Below are 12,594 nucleotides of genomic sequence, written 5' to 3' on the forward strand. Positions count from 1 at the left end.
GTGCTATTTGGATTTCAACTCCTGGGAACGGTCTTCCAAAGAACCTCCCCGACTTATTTCCTGGAATACAATTTAATTGATATTTTTTTTCGCCCCCATGTGTCGACATGTACAAATATGATCCAAGTTAAATAAATTGTCGATTGTTTATCCCTTACATGCGACAATACATCTAAGGTTAAATGTTGTCAGTTCTTAACACAATATTTTCATAGCGTCTCTTATCGTCTGCTCTGCAGCTCAAGTTCAAAAGTATATTTCCGGTGGGTTTTCCTTTTATAGAGACCGATTTATCAGAGAGAATCGATTTTTCTATGAAATAGGTGAACACGACAATTCAAGACAGGCTGACCGGCTGGTCCTCATCAAACAGGTAACAACAAGAAGTGTCGATTCGAAATGATATTTATATTGACATGTATGTCTTGTAGTTTAGAATTCCTTGTTTTATAAACAGGGCTAGAGTCTTTTTGTTGTTTACTGTCCATATGTGCTGTAGTGGTAAAAGTTTCAATCAAACCTGGTTTCTTTTTTTTACAATTCTATTTACTAAAACATTGCATCAGTTTATTTTGTTTTCCTGTGGTAAAGGACATGCAAGAGCGTACAAAGGCCTGACAAATCCCCCCGTACCCAGGATTTTGAAATGGCATACACACATATACAAAAATCTTTACATTTGAAAGTGTGCATCTGTTCATGTACATGTATGATATAGAACTGCATTCTCTGACGAATAAATAATATACGTTAATAGATGTACTTGGTACTTATCTTCTTTGTTCGATTTATTTGCTTTCAAAAAATTACAGCATGATCTCATATCTGTGCTAGCTATTATTATTTGGCATTGTGTGTACAGAACATGAACATTACGTAATTGTTATCATTATATAAATGGTATTGGATATTTTTTTCATAACGATCCAATAAAAAAGCCAAAAATGCTTTACTTGAAAGCAAATGAATTAAAAATGAAATGCTGTCTATACGATTCGATCACCCTGTTTGACAATAATTATTAAAGTAAACCGTTTTTGGTGAAAACCACAAATTTGACCCATTATGGGTCTAGACTCCATTTTGATAAATCAATTATAATAAAAACAAATGAAAACTAATACTTTAAATATAAGTACTTTTAGGATGGAGTCAAGACCCATTCATACCTAAATTTTGCAATTAAGAACATTGAACGGTCCCAAATTTTGGCATAAAAAGCTGTGCAGCTTATTTTGAAATTAGAATGAAAGCACAATATTTACTTTCATCGTGAATCTTATACTAAAAACAACACATACAAGCCAACAATTAATATTCTAACCCAAACCGAAATTCTTTTGTCGTCACTGCCACGAGTGGGGGTTATACAACGCCTTGTTCTTCATTCAAATTGAGGTAGTGTATTTCCTTAATATTACAGTACATTATTTTTAAGCAAAAACGAGACTCGAGCTTTGTTTACATAACAATGACTTCTGGCTCCTGTATTTCGCATGTAACTAAACTTCTAATGTTCAAGTTTAGATCAAACATTTAAAATGCTCGAGTAAACTATTTTATACATAAATGGAGTACTTGGTACTAAAATTAAAAAATATTTTGATCTCAAATCATGTCTGTCTAAGTTTCATATCCCAAAAGCTATCTTATCGTTTATAAACTCCATAGTAAACATGTCGATTATATATGAACCACCACTTACTTGGAGGAGAGGGCACAGATATCTACACCATTTTAGTGTAATGCCATGTCAAATTAAGACTTTACATGTATTTGGACAATGACAAAGGCAATGAATAAGGAATCCTTCTTTGAGTATTATGAGGTGACAATTTTGATCGGGCCTTGATCAAATCCTAGAAAGCCTAAATGGCACTATGATACCTTTGATCATGCTACGACCATATTCATCACCTCAAAATTAAAGGAAATAAATATATAGATATATATTCATATATATATTATAAGAAGGATTCCTTATCATTTAATCACATTTATAAAATTTTCATCAATTGTATGATCAAATATAAAATTATTGACATTTTAACGTGTTTTTTCGTAGTTATTATGAAAACCCCGCTCGCTCCCCCGCATTACGTCATTTGCATCATGAATGAAAAGTATTAAACTTTAAGTTACACATTTGATTCGCAGTGTAATCTGGGGCTCGTAGCATAAAGGGTACTTAAGTCTGTGACAGTGCTTAAGTAGGACTTATGTAGGTCCTAAGGTTCCGCCTAAGTCCTTATTATGACGCTACTTAAGTCAACATCTAAGCACGCTTTATGTTACGAGCCCCTGATTCGTAGTGTTATCATAATATATTAAACAAAGACAAGAATATTTTAATGTTTTCCATTGACTTAATAAGCAATGTCTATACGCATTTTCATTTCCTTCTATTTGAGTCTTTTTATAACAAATAATATACTTTAAAGTTAATAAATATGAATATATGGATGAATTATTCATGTATGCCTCTATGTCATTGAGAATACGTTTCCAAAATTTCGAGAAGATTTTTCATCTCAAATTTATGAGAAATTTGATAAGCGGCGAATTTTCTCTGATCGTAATGTAATGGTAAATTGATAATAAAAACATTATTAATAGAGATTAACCAATTTATCATATAAGGAAAAAACTCAGTATTTTCACTTGAAATATGTATCTGCATTTTTTTTCTTCCATAAATGGGAGCACCAGCGGTAGTTGAAATGCAATTTAAAATTGATGAACACATCATAAATATCATGACATATACATGTGTATAGATACACATCACAACCAAACAAAATTACTGACAAATCAAACTTTAAAAAATGGAAACCTCATAAATGGTTTTAGCACACTAAATTCTCCTTACCCTATATTTTGTAGGTTTAAATTACTGGCAGTCTGAAGTTATCTGCGATATCAAATTTGAAAAACAACATAAAAACCATAAAGGGATGAATTTGTAGGAACAATTAGAAATTCTGAACATGTTTTCCAACAATATACAAATATATGTACATGTTTTAATGTTTATCTGTTTTAAAGATGAACACATACATTGTGTTATATTTGTGTAACGTTCATTCAAACTATGAAAAGTACAGGATCATTCTGGTGTTGCGCCATTAAAAGTTTTGGTTTTAAAGTACATATAGGTTCCTTTATTACGAGAGGTCAAAACATTACGCCACTAATTCATCATTCGACTAAAAAGGAAATGTTTATTTTAGGGGTAAAAATATCGATACCAAATAGTGGTGAGAAACTTGTATTTATTTTTTACTTGCAGCATGTTTGCTTTTTTGCATAGACACAAAGCCATTTAATTTTTTAAGTACATGTACATGTAGATTTATAATCTGATATTTTAGAGCCAATGTATTACAAAATGCCAACGAAAGTAATATTTTTTCAACTTTTCTAAAACGGTAATATTGATTTCTTCTTGGAGATCAATGAACCATACTATGTACTGTAATAATTGCAATAATTGTTAACAACAAAAAGATTCATTTGCGTAGCATTAATTGCTGGACTCCTGGTGTTTTCATGATTAATGGGTAAACGTTTATTAAACAGGCCAACCTCAACGATCTATGATCGATTCGTCCAATTTCATTTTTTTACTGCCAAATTATAATATTTTTAATGGCGAGTTTTTCGTATTTATTGAGAATACGAGACAATATAATGATTAAATGTGACACATGAAGCTGTCATTTAACCGTGCTTGAAATATCAATTAAATTAATGAATTGATCCGTCACTATCTGCAGATCTATAGCGTTGTTTATTCCATACAGAATAAATTGTTCATTCAATTTTTTTGCAAGAAGCACAAATCGAATGCAAGGTAAATTACAAATACAACTGCAATTTAAAAAAAAATAGATATATCTAAATTTAATGTTGAAGTGGTCTTTAATTTCTTTCATTTTACTATAATAGGATGTCAGTTAGTTTATTCTACGTTTAACGTCGCCATCAAAATACCAAAAGTAGGAGAGAGGAAAATAATGTTCATACAAGTGTTTTTGTTTATTTACATTTAAACAAATACAATGAGTATTCAAGCTACAAATATACAATTGCAAGGAGAAAGCCATCTTTCTAAGTCAAGAGTTTCGGATCAGAAACTCTTGACTTAGGAAGAATGGAAAAGTTTAACAACAACTAGTTAGTGCAGTCTTATTTCACACGAGAATAATTCTACTCTTTGTGATTCTTTTTTTTAGTTTCAAGTTGACATGTCTTTTGGAATAAAGGATAGAACAATGCAAAATTGTTCAACATCTTTCCAAGATGGTTAAAAAGAAGGGAAAAAAGCTTTTGTATCTTTTAATTAATAAAAATTTAATTAGAAGAGAAAATCAAGGTTTGTTAAAAAAAAAGCTGAATTGCATATTTGCCTTCAGTGATGTTTCAAAGGCTGGGATTATCTGGTCTGCATTTGACGTAGTCTCATTCTCTCTGTCTTAATGGTAATGGTTGTCGTTTTTTTGAGCAGTTTCTGTTTTATTTTCTGCTTAAGATCTCGTTATCAGCTGGTTATACTAGTAGTTTACCACATTTAGCTATACACCGAAATATTTTTATATTTTTTATTTCGTTTGTATTTACTTTGTATTACAACACTTATCTATTTGCTTGCTTACTGTAATTCATTCATTTCAATAGCTTTTATTCCTCCAAATAGGCACCGAAGATGCGGCAATGATTGGTCGTTTACAATGTGCCAATCTCAACCTCTCTATTGTCAATTATGACCTTCATGGTTAGGGTTTTAATTCTTTATTTCTGCTAGCTTACAGCTCATCAGTATAGCACATGTATAACATGATTTGGTAGTGTATTTACATGAAAATTTATTTTACAATATACATATACTACTAAATGTAAAGGTTGAGAAAATAAATTAAAAAAAACATAAATAAATAAACAGTTTGTATTACAGTAGTATCTTAATAGCATGTATTTTGAAACGAATTTATCAAGATTACAGAGATCTTTTATAACATTTTCAGTATTAAAAAGTTTAATTAATCTTAACATAGAAGGTTTCTTATAATAGTATTCTTTCATTATAATTTGTGCAATCTTCTGTATAAAGGACATTCAGCAAAAAAATAAAAATAAAACTAGACTCTTGTTGCTATAGCAACAAAAAGGTCTTCCGTTCCTCATGTATTAATCTGTACAAAAAGTCCATTTCTCTTGTAAACAGAAAATGGATATAACATATACTGTAAATTCCAAAGAAATAAAAAAAAACAAAAAGACAAAATGTCAATTTTTGAGTACTTTCTGTGACGACCGGAAGTTACGCCGGATCATTTAGAGCATAGTAAAGATATCTTCATACATTGTTTTGTCTTTCCTCGAAGTTTTGATGTTCAAGTTTTTGTAAGTTATAATATCTCTTTGAAATTTTTTTTTTAATCTCGGTACCGGAAACGAACAAACGGAAGTGATTTAAGAAATTAAAAGAAGATGTTTTAGTTCATTTGCCTACGGTACGTTTATATTAAAACAATATTAAAACATTAAAATATAATAAAACAATATAAAAAGAAATCAAAAGTTAAAAAAAAACTTATATTCCTTGAACGCTTCGTGTGAGAACCGGAAATGACGTACGACCAAATGGAACCCGTAAAACACATGTTCAATCAAATGTTAATCATACCTATAAATTTTGTTTCTTGATCTCTCACAGTTTCTGAGATCTTGTCGGTACTTTGTTTTTTAAAAAGAAGGCTACTTGAGATTTTTTAGATGTCTCACCGGAAGTAGAACTTTTTGTTGTTTATTTATAATGTGTATATGACCTTTTGTATTTCTATCGCTTAAATGTTACTTCCTTGCTAATTAACCAAATATTTAAAAAAAAAACAAAATTGGGTGTACTGACTGTGACGACCGGAAGTTACGCCGGATAAAACAAACTAATGTTAACCCATGTACATACATAGATCTATCATCCCACAATGTTTGGTTGTTCAAATTGTTACCGTTTTTAAGATCTCGTCGAAATAAGGTTTTTTGTCTCGGGACAGGAAACGGACAAACGGAAGTGCTCAGTGTAAAATGTATTAAATATTTCTTGTATACTTGCCTTTTCTACATAATTGATAATTAAAAAAACTTAAAATATCTAAGGAAAACAGTTAAACTGATAAAAAGCTTGTTTTTTTATTACTCTTCCTGTGTGGACCGGAAGTGACGGAGGACCAAATGAAATCGGTTAAACACATCTTCAATCAAAGGTCTATCATTCATGAAAGTTTCATGATTTGATCTTTTATAGTTTCTGAGATCTCGCGGGTACAAAATGTGTTTTAAAAAAGCTTCCTGAGATAATTGAGATATCTCACCGGAAGTAGAATTTTTTTGTTGATATAACATCGCATAGATAACTTATGTATAGAATTATAGTTTTATGTTTATTCTATGGAAAAGAAATCTAATGCGTGAAAATAATAATTTTTGAAGTGTTTCCGGTGACGACCGGAAGTTACGACGAACAAAACAAAATAGTTTAAACACATCTACAGCTATAGGTCTATTATCCCACAAAGTTTGGGTGTTCAAAACTTTACCATTTTTGAGATCTCGAGGTGACAAGCTTTTTAAACGCGGGACAGGAAACGGACGACCGGAAATAAATTTTGAAAAAATGAAAAAAACGCCTAGAGATATTATCATTGTCTTTCATCCCAGAAAATTTCAAAAATATCTATCCAGCTATCTCCGAGAAATCTTGTGGACAAAAAAAAGGAAAAAAAAATAATAATAACTAGACTCTTGTTGCTATAGCAACAAAAAGGTCTTCCGTTCCTCATGTATTAATCTGCACAATAAATCCAGTTATCTTGTAAACAGAAAATGGATATAATATATATAAGCTTTGTGTCTTGATCTATCACAGTTTCTGAGATCTTATTTATACTTTGTTTTTAAAAAAGAAGGCTATCTGAGATATATGAGATGTCTCACCGGAAGTAGAAGTTTTTTTTACCATGTGTAGATGACTTTTTGTATTTTTATAGCTAAATGTTACTTCAATGCTAAATAACCAAAATATTTTTAAAAAAAAATCAAAATTGGGTGTACTTCCTGTGAAGACCGGAAGTTACGCCGGATAAAACAAAATAGTGTTAACACATGTACATACATAGGTCTATCATCCCACAAAGTATGGTTGTTCAAGTCGTTACTGTTTTTGAGATCTCGTCGAAATAAGGTTTATGGTTTCTGGACAGGAAACGGGCAAACGGAAGTGTTCAATCTGAATTGTATTCAATATTTCTTGTATACTTGCCATTTGTACATTATTTTTCATTTATCTAACTAAAAAATATCAAAGGAAAACAGTTAAACTGATAAACAGCTCGATTTTTTTTAACTCTTCCGGTATGGACCGGAAGTGACGGAAGACAAAATGAAACCGGTTAAACACATCTTCAATCAAATGTCTATCATCCATGAAAGTTTCGTGTCTTGATCGCTTATAGTTTCCAAGATCTCGCGGGTACAAATTGTGTTTTTAAAAAGCTACCTGAGATAATTGAGATATCTCACCGGAAGTAGAATTTTTTTGTTGATATAACATCGCATACGTAACTTATGTATAGAATTATAGTTTTATGTTTATTCTATGGAAAAGAAATTTAATGCCTAGAAATAATAATTTTTGAAGTGCTTCCGGTGACGACCGGAAGTTACGACGAACAAAAAAAAATAGTTTAAACACATCTACAGGTATAGGTCTATCCTCCCACAAAGTTTGGGTGTTCAAAACTTTACCGTTTTTGAGATCTCGAGGTGACAAGCTTTTTCAACGCGGGACAGGAAACGCACGACCGGAAATGAATTTTGAAAAAATGAAAAAAACGCCTAGAGATATTATCATTGTCTTTCATTCCAGAAAATTTCAAAAATATCTATCCAGCCATCTCCGAGAAATCTTGTGGACAAAAAAAGGAAAAAAAAAAATAATAATAATAAAAAACCTTACAATCACTATAAGGTCTTCCGTTGGAAACGGAAGACCTTAACTAGACTCTTGTTGCTATAGCAACAAAAAGGTCTTCCGTTTCTCATGTATTAATCTGTTAAGTCCATTTCTCTTGTAAACAGAAAATGGATATAACATATACTGAAAAAGAATTCCAAAGAAATAAAAAAAAACAAAAAGACAAAATGTCAATTTTTGAGTACTTTCTGTGACGACCGGAAGTTACGCCGGATCATACAGTACATAGTAAACATATATTCATACATTGTTTTGTCTTTCCTCGAGGTTTTGATGTTCAAGTTTTTGTAAGTTATAATATCTCTTTGAAAAAAGGTTTTTAGTCTCGGTACCGGAAACTAACAAACGGAAGTGATTTAAGAAATTAAAAGTAGATATTTTAGTACATTTACCTACGGTACGTTTCTGTTCATCAAATTAAGTAAAATATTAAAACAAATCTAAAGTTAAAAAAAACTTCTATTCCTTGAACGCTTCAATTGAGAACCGGAAATGACGTACGACCAAATGAAACCCGTTAAACACATGTTCAATCAAATGTTAATTATACATATAAATTTTGTTTCTTGATCTCTCACAGTTTCTGAGATCTTGTCGGTACTTTGTTTTTTTAAACAGAAGGCTACCTGAGATATTTGAGATGTCTCACCGGAAGTAGAACTTTTTGTTGTTTATTTATAATGTATATATGAACTTTTGTATATCTATAGCTTAAATGTTACTTCCATGCTAATTAACCAAATATTTTTAAAAAATCAAAATTGGGTGTACTTCCTGTGACGACCGGAAGTTACGCCGAACAAAACAAACTAATGTGAACCCATGTACATACATAGATCTATCATCCCACAATGTTTGGTTGTTCAAATTGTTACCGTTTTTAAGATCTCGTCGAAATAAGGTTTTTTGTCTCGGGACAGGAAACGGACAGACGGAAGTGCGCATTGTAAATTGTATTAAATATTTCTTGTATACTTGCCTTGTGTACATAATTGTTCATTAAAATAACTTAAAATATCAAAAGAAAACAGTTAAACTTATAAACAGCTTGATTTTTTTTAACTCTTCCTGTGTGGACCGGAAGTGACGGAAGACAAAATGAGACCGGTTAAACATATCTTCAATCAAATGTCTATCATTCATAAAAGTTTCATGATTTGATCATTTATAGTTTCTGAGATCTCGCGGGTACAAAAAGTGTTTTAAAAAAGCTACCTGAGATAATTGAGATATCTCACCGGAAGTAGAATTTTGTTGTTGATATAACATCGCATAGATAACTTATGTATAGAATTATAGTTTTATGTTTATTCTATGGAAAAGAAATTCAATGCGTAAAAATAATTATTTTTGAAGTGCTTCCGGTGACGACCGGAAGTTACGACGAACAAAACAAAATAGTTTAAACACATCTACAACTATAGGTCTATCATCGTACAAAGTTTGGTTGTTCAAGTCTTTACCGTTTTTGAGATCTCGAGGTGACAAGCTTTTTCGTTGCGGGACAGGAAACGGACGACCGGAAATGATTTTTGAAAAAATGAAAAAAACGCCTAGAGATATTATCATTCTCTTTCATTCCAGAAAATTTCAAAAAAATCTATCCGGCCATCTCTGAGAAATCTTGTGGACAAAAAAAAGGAAAAAAAAAATCATAATAATAAACTAGACTCTTGTTGCTATAGCAACAAAAAGGTCTTCCGTTCGTCACATATAAATATGTACTAAAGATCCATTTCTCTTGTAAACAGAAAACGGATATAATTTATACTGTAAAGGAATTCCCAAGAAATAAACAAAACAAAAAGACAAAACGTCATTTTTTGAGTACTTTCTGTGACGACCGGAAGTTACGCTGGATCATACAAAACATAGTTAACATATCTTCATACATTGCCTTGTCTTTCCTCAAAGTTTGGGTGTTCAGGTTTTTGTCTCGGGACCGGAAACGAACGAATGGAAGTGATTAAGAAATTGAAAATACGTATTTTAGTACATTTACCTATGATACGTTATTGTTCATCACATTGAGTAAAATGTTTAAAAAATTCTAATGTTAAAACAAAACAAAAAACCTTTTATTGCTTGAACACTTCGAGTAAAAACCGGAAGTGACGTAAGACCAAATGGAACCCGTTAAACACATGTTCATTCAAATGTCCATTATCCATACAAGTTTTGTGTCTTGATCTCTCACAGTTTCTGAGATCTTTGGGGTAGTTTGTTTTTTTTAAAGAAGGCTACCTGAGATATTTTAGATGTCTCACCGGAAGTAGACCTTTTTTTTGTTTTTTTTACCAAGTGTGGATGACCGTCTGTATTTTTGTAACTAAAATGTTACTACCATGCTAAATGACAAACATATTTTTTAAAAATCAGAATTTGGTGTACTTCTTGTGACGACCGGAAGTTACGCCGGATGAAACAAAATAGTGTTAACACGTGTCCATACACAGGTCTATAATCCTACAAAGTTTAGTTGTTGAAGTCGTTACCGTTTTTTGAGATTTCTTCGATATAAGGTTTTTTGTCTCGGGACAGGAAACGGACAAACGGAAGTGGTTAATGAAATTTAATTTTTTTATATCTTGTTTACTTTCCTATTTTTTTTTATTATTCATCGAAGTAGCTAAAACTATCAAATAAAAACAGTTTAACAGATAAACAGTTTAATTTGTTTGAACTCTTCCACTGTGGACCGTAAGTGACGGACGACAAAATGAAACTGTTTAAACACATCTTCAATCAAATGTCTATGATTAGTGAAAGTTTCGTGTCTTGATCACGTACAGTACCTGAGAACTTGCGGGTACAAAATATGTTTTAAAAAAGCTTCCTGAGATAATCGAGATATCTCACCGGAAGTAGAACTTTTTTGTTTATTTAACATTGCATAGATGACATATGTTAGGATCTATACTAATATTTTTATTCTATGGAAAATAAATTAAATACGTAAAAACCAAATTTTTTGAAGAGCTTCCCGTGACGACCGGAAGTTACGACAAACAAAACAAAAGTGTTTAAACACATCTACAACTATAGGTCTATCATCCCTCAAAGTTTGGATGTTCAATTCTTTATCGTTTCTGAGATCTCGATGTGACAAGCTTTTTGTCGCGGGACAGGAAACGGACGACAGGAAGTTGATTTTGAAAAAATGAAAAAAACGCCTTGAAATACGATCATTTTCTATCACTCCTGAAAACTTGAAGTAAATCTATCGAGCCACCTCTGAGATATCTTGTGGACAAAAAATGGGAAAAAAATAATAATAAAAAACACTAGACTCTTGTTGCTATAGCAACAAAAAGGTCTTCCGTTCCTCACATATAAATCTGTACAAAAGATCCATTTCTGTTGTAAACAGAAAACGGATATAATTTATACTGTAAAGGAATTCCCAAGAAATAAACAAAACAAAAAGACAAAACGTCATTTTTTGAGTACTTTCTGTAACGACCGGAAGTTACGCCGGATCATACAAAACATAGTAAACATATCTTCATACATTGCCTTGTCTTTCCTCAAAGTTTGGATGTTCAAGTTTTTGTTAGTTATAATATCTCGTTGAGAAAAGGTTTTTGTCTCGGGACCGGAAACGAACGAACGGAAGTGATTAAGAAATTGAAAATACGTATTTTAGTACATTTACCTATGATTCGTTATTGTTCATCACATTGAGTAAAATGTTAAAAACTTCTAATGTTAAAACAAAACAAAAAACCTTTTATTGCTTAAACACTTCGAGTGAAAACCGGAAGTGACGTACGACCAAATGGAACCCGTTCAACACATGTTCATTCAAATGTCCATTATCCATACAAGTTTTGTGTCTTGATCTCTCACTGTTTCTGAGATCTTGGGGGTAGTTTGTTTTTTTAAAAGAAGGCTATCTGAGATATTTGAGATGTCTCACCGGAAGTAGAACTTTTTTTGGTTTTTTTACCATGTGTGGATGACCTCCTGTATTTTTGTAACTAAAATGTTATTTCCATGCTAAATAACCAACATATTTTTTAAAAATCAGAATTTGGTGTACTTCCTGTGACGACCGGAAGTTACGCCGGTCAAAACAAAATAGTGTTAACACGTATCCATACACAGGTCTATAATCCTACAAAGTTTGGTTGTTGAAGTCGTTACCGTTTTTGAGATCTCTTCGATATAAGGTTTTTGTCTCGGGACAGGAAACGGACAAACGGATACTAATATTTTTATTCTATGGAAAATAAATTAAATACGTAAAAACAAAAATTTTTGAAGAGCTTCCGGTGACGACCGGAAGTTACGACGAACAAAACAAAAGTGTTTAAACACATCTACAACTATAGGTCTATCATCCCTCAAAGTTTGGATGTTCAAATCTTTATCGTTTCTGAGATCTCGATGTGACAAGCTTTTTGTCGCGGGACAGGAAACAGACGACAGGAAGTCGATTTTGAAAAAATGAAAAAAAACGCCTCGAGATACGATCATTTTCTATCACTCCTGAAAACTTGAAGTAAATCGATCCAGCCATCTCTGAGATATCTTGTGGACAAAAAATGGGAAAAAAA

This window comes from Magallana gigas, chromosome 3, assembly GCF_963853765.1.
Source record: "Magallana gigas chromosome 3, xbMagGiga1.1, whole genome shotgun sequence".
Classification (NCBI taxonomy): Eukaryota; Metazoa; Mollusca; class Bivalvia; order Ostreida; family Ostreidae; genus Magallana; species Magallana gigas.